Source organism: Megascapheus bottae, chromosome 14, assembly GCF_031878675.1.
Source record: "Megascapheus bottae isolate mThoBot1 chromosome 14, mThoBot2.hap1, whole genome shotgun sequence".
NCBI lineage: Eukaryota > Metazoa > Chordata > Mammalia > Rodentia > Geomyidae > Megascapheus > Megascapheus bottae.
The window spans coordinates 45,389,823-45,395,211 of record NC_143522.1 but is presented as its reverse complement, the minus strand read 5'-3'; the positions used below and the strand labels follow the sequence as shown (position 1 = coordinate 45,395,211).

Sequence of the window (5,389 nt, the reverse complement as noted above, 5' to 3'; positions counted from 1 at the left end):
GGGATCACTACTACACTGTTGGTGGGAGTGCAAACTCGTTCAACCACTATGGAAAGCAGTGTGGCAGTGCCTCAAAAGACTAAACATAGAGCTCCCCTATGACCCAGAAATTCCACTACTAGGCATTTACCCAACCATCCAGAAACAAGGACATACTAAATCCACTAGCACAACGATGTTCATTGCAGCACTATTCACCATAGCAAAGATATGGAACCAACCTAGATGTCCCTCAGTTGATGAGTGGATCAACAAGATGTGGTATTTGTACACAATGGAATTCTGTGCTGCAGTCAGAAAGAATGACATCGCCCATTTGTTAGGAAATGGAAAGACTTAGAAAAGATCATATTAAGTGAAGTAAGCCAGACTCAAAGGAACATAGGCTCAATGGTTTCCCTCATTTGTCATAATCAGTAGAAACCTTGGGCTCTCCTAGCAGAGATTTGCAATAGAGCAAAACCTTGATACAAAAGGCCATATTGTAGGATGCTAAATGAAAGGACCTCCAGGATATAGAAACAAAAGCCATATAATGAATGATTGTTGTTCTTAAGGTACTATGTTATCTCTCATCTCTTTTGCTGTCCCTTGGTTATCTCATATTGTTACAGTATCTCACTTTGTTACGTCATATATCGGATATATTTGTATTTGGTTATCTGAAATTGGATAGGGAACGGGGGAAAACAAGATGAGGAGTGGGGGTGGGGGGAAGGGAAATGGGGACCAAGACATGTGAAAGGGTATCAATGTATGGGAATTAATGCACCATCTATCTGGCAAATATCATGTAACCCTTCTATTAATTACAATAAAAAATATATGAAAAAATAAAAATACAAGGAATCTGAAAAAGATCAATACAATTATCTTAATGTACAAAATTATAAGCTGTAGCAGTTTTCAACTAAAAAATTTAAAAACCAACAAAGAGGGCAGCCCTTTAGACCAATTTATTTTATATCCTTTTAAAATATCATCCAACAAGGGACAATGAAGTTTACAGCTGGGACAGGTGTACATCACAAGGCATCTGCAGTCCATCATGCCCACTGAGTAACAACTTTGCTGCTGAAATTTCTTGAAACTTACCAAACTAAAAGGAAAGGCTGAATGATACAAAACGAAGAGCATTTCGATGTTGTGAATTGGATTTTTTTTTAAAAAAAGGAAACACATCCTATCTCCCCAGATCAGTAAATACGCAAGAGCTACATGCAGCAGTGTGAGTATTAAGACGTTTCTCAAGTCTTCTCAAATGAGTCCAAGATGGGGATGGGATGGGTGACAAAACTGATAGAAAACCAATGCTACAGACCCCATAACAAATAATAAATTTAGATAATTTAAAACTTTAAAAAAGGCAAGAGGCAGCATTTCAGCAGCAAAGTGCTCAATAAAAAGTATATTGTAGAGGGTAATACAAGAAAAGTGGGGTAAGAAGAGGGCAGAAAAATGGGTCAGCAGGAAGGGCGAAGGCCTCAAAGGAAATACAGCATCGTGGTTCTGGGAGGAATAACATGTTCTGAATCTGGAACTGCCCGGAATAAATAGCTTTGGTTCTCTTGTACTGACATCTTTAAAGACCATGATGGAAGCAATATTCCCACAGCGATAGCAGTAGTTAGGAGCAGATCACACCGTGACCAACTTCTCGTCAAACATAAATTTATATCCTTCATGCACAAGCTGATGTGCTCTGCAGATGAGTTTCAAGTTGTTGATATGAACAAACTCTGTGACCTTTGCTCCAAAGAGCCAACCTGCTCTTCAGGATCTGACCAGACCAAGTCACAAAATGCTCCTCTGTGAGGGATTTCTTGATTCCGTTCAATGGTTCGAATTTGATCCAGTGTTTTAATATCAGGAGATAAGCCACCATGAACACACAAAATCTGCTCATCTATCAAAGCTGCTGCTGTGAGCATGTCAAAAACTTTGGTACAGTATCTCCAGGCATTAGTATTTCCATATTTGGTTTGGCACTCATCATAAAATCCATACACCTGTGTTATCTGTCTACTCTCATGATTTCCTCATAAAAGTGTAATATGATCAGGCCACTTAGCCTTTAGTGCAAGAAGGTATGTGAAGGTTTCCAAACTATAGTAACCTCTGTCTACAAAATCACCCATAAATATGTACTTTGTATCAGGAACCTGACCTCCAGTTCTGAATAGCTCATGAAGGTCATAAAACTGTCCGTGTATGTCCCCACACACTGTTACTGGTGTGGATACTGGCTGAACATTTGACTCCTCCAATAGAAGGTCACAGACACAATCACACAGCCGCTTCAAATCATTCTCTGGAAGGTACTTGCACAGCTGCACTATTTCCACATACTTGTCCAGATCCAGAGGCGCCAGGTTAGGAACAATAAGCTACTGCAGCGGCAGTGGTGGTAGTCAGGAAAAAATTTTTAGTGATTGCATCTTATATCTTCCTTTGGATCACAGTTGCTTGAGGAATGGCAAAAAATAAAGAAATGTTTATTTGGTTTTGGAGAGGAGAATACTTAGTGACGTGACTTACATGAAGGATCCCTCCATTCAATAGACATATTTTATCAGTCATACAAGCACCACAGCCAAGCCAAGGAAATCATGGGTATTTTCCACTGAAGCTGACATAAGGTGCTGCTGCTTTAGGTGCTCTACAAAATTCATATTAAGAAGGTCATAATCATCCTAAAAGATTCTTGTAGTGACAAATAAGTTTCCTGTCTATCAGCCTCTTCACTTGGGAAGAGTCTACTTTACCACATTTAGGCATGTGCAATGTAATAAGTGTGTCTTAGAAGTATCTGTGATAGAAAGCTGGAGACTCAATAAACTAAGGTAATTTGTTTTTGCAGATATTTTAAAGAAATATGTATTTCAGCAAATAAGACCTCAGAAAATATTCTATTCTGCCAGATGCTCTTATTAGGTATTCATTTATCTACTCCACAAACAATACTTATGTGCATTTTCAGTAGGGAGAGCATAGGAAAAATTTGCAAACAAATTATCACAGTAGTTTTGTGACAGAAATGCATACCTTAACTCTACTGGAACCCAGGAAAAGTCCTTATGCTTCAGAAAAATAAATGCTTATACAATAGCTATATCTCTAACCATGAGCCAAATGTCCTTGGTCAGAATGGGAAAGGCAAAGGAAAAAGTGACCAAGGCAGAGAAAACATTCCACACAGTAGAAAATAATTCATGGATGCAAACAGGAAAGACAAAATAAAACATGGCAGCCTCTTCCTGTAAGATGTTTGATATTTGACGACTGGAACAAAAGGACTATGTAAGGAGAGATATACCCTCATCGTCACCATAAATTTGGAAAGAAAAAAAGAAGCATAGGTGTTGGAGGCATCATTCAGTTGGTAGAGTGCTAGCCAATGAGTAAGAGTGGCAGGTACCAACTTTGAGTCCTGATCTCAGACCTAAAAGAAATGTTAAAAAAGTGATGTCCTGTCTAGTTCATTTTACTGGAGTATAATGGAACTAATTACTGAGCACAAACAAATGAAATTGAGAAAAATTGTAAATGAAACTAACATTTTTTTCAGAAGTGAAAAGTGACATAAAACTCTAGCAAGGGACAATCCCTACCAGATAAGGCAAGCAAACTCTGCTCTTGCTTGGCATTTAACATTCTCTTAGAAAGGCAGAGCTCAAGCACAACAACAATGCTGAGAACTTTCCTTCCTGGCAATTCCATCAAATGTCAGAAGAGTGGGGGAAAAAATAAAATCTTGTCTTTTTACTATTGCTTGGAAAGGAAAAAAAGAAATCATGCTATTTAAGAAATCATCCTAGTTAAGAGGGCGTACTCAGTCTTTAAAATGTTTCTGAGCTGTGCATTGGTAGATCACACCCATAATCCTAGCTATTCAGGAGGCTGAGATCTGAGGGTCGTGGTTCAAAACCAACCTGGGCAGAGAAGTCCATGAGATTCTTATCTCCAGTTAACCACCAAAAAACCTGAAGTGGAGCTGTGAATGTCATACAGTAGAGCCCTAACCTTGAGCACAAAAGCTATGGGACAGTATCCAGGCCCTGAGTTCCAGCACAGGACCAGCACACACACACACACACACACACACACACACACACACACACACACACACACACACACACACGTGAAATAGTCTGCAAACACAAACCCAGGAAAAAATAAAACTATAAGAATAATATAACTAAATGAATTAAAATATACAGTGAGTTGCCTATTCCACAGATAAGCTGAGCCTAGCAATAGACACTGCTGAAAATCACATTAGCACAAAAAAGAAGGGAAGAAAGCATTTAGGTAACTTCTAAGTTTTTCTAAGGTTAAAAATACTAAGCAAAAGCAAAAAGAAATGGAATTCATAAATGAGCCCACATGAGCTAGTGTGTTATAATAGAATCTAGTAAATGAAACAAGATGAAATGGAAAATATAATTGAGGGAATTTCCCCAAAATGAAGAAATTAGTGAATCTTCATGTTTAAAAGATCACAGCATATTCAACTTAGAAGCAAACTTCACAACTTCAGGAAAAATCCCTAGGGTTTTGAACTTCAAAAGAAAATAATCATCAGTCACCAAATAAATGACATGTGTGGTAGGAAAAGGGATCAATTTCATAGAAAATTGGAACATAAAGTACCAGAAAAATGCAAAAATATAGTGTCTAGGTTCAGTAAGTGCATACTGAAAATATAACTTAATACAGTAACCTTGTTTAAAAGTATGCCTGGCAGGGGCCGGGGGTTTGGCCTAGTGGTAGAGTGCTTGCCTCGCATGCACGAAGACCTAGGTTCGATTCCTCGGTACCACATACATAGAAAAAAGCCGGAAGTGGTGCTGAGGCTCAAGTGGTAGAGCTCTAGTCTTGAGAAAGTCCAAGGACAGGGCTCATGCCCTGAGCTCAAGCCCAGGACTGGCAAAAAAGAAAAAAAAAAGTATGCCTGGCAGTAAAGTCTAGACAAGAGAAAAAAAATACACGTAAAGATCTTCAGAATAAAGAAGCCTTGATAAATAGATCATTGAATCAAACTAAATATAAAACGAATCCTCAACACTGTGGGCAGTATAACTCTTCAATGAAAAAAAAAACAACATAACAAAAAAGGAGAGAAGCTATCCAGAAACAATCAATTATCAAAATAAGGAATGCAGAAGATGTGATACACTTTGAATATTAAGACAGAATCCAGATGTCTATACAACAGAGCTAATGAGGTGATAATCAGGCACTATTAAACAGTGGGCTAAGAAAGTGGTCCCTTTTCTGACATATGCATTCAACAGTCACTAACATATAAACATTCATTGAAGCTATCTGGAAATAACATTTTTAATAAGAACATAGGAAAAATGGAACTACATGGAAGAAGAACCTC

At 38.1% G+C, this 5,389-nt stretch overlaps 1 pseudogene; it reads right to left on the bottom strand.

Moving 5' to 3' along the window:
* Positions 1 to 1,484: 1,484 nt before the first annotated feature.
* On the bottom strand, positions 1,485 to 3,322 carry LOC150055169 (serine/threonine-protein phosphatase 6 catalytic subunit pseudogene; annotated as a pseudogene).
* Between the last annotated feature and the right edge of the window lie 2,067 nt (positions 3,323 to 5,389).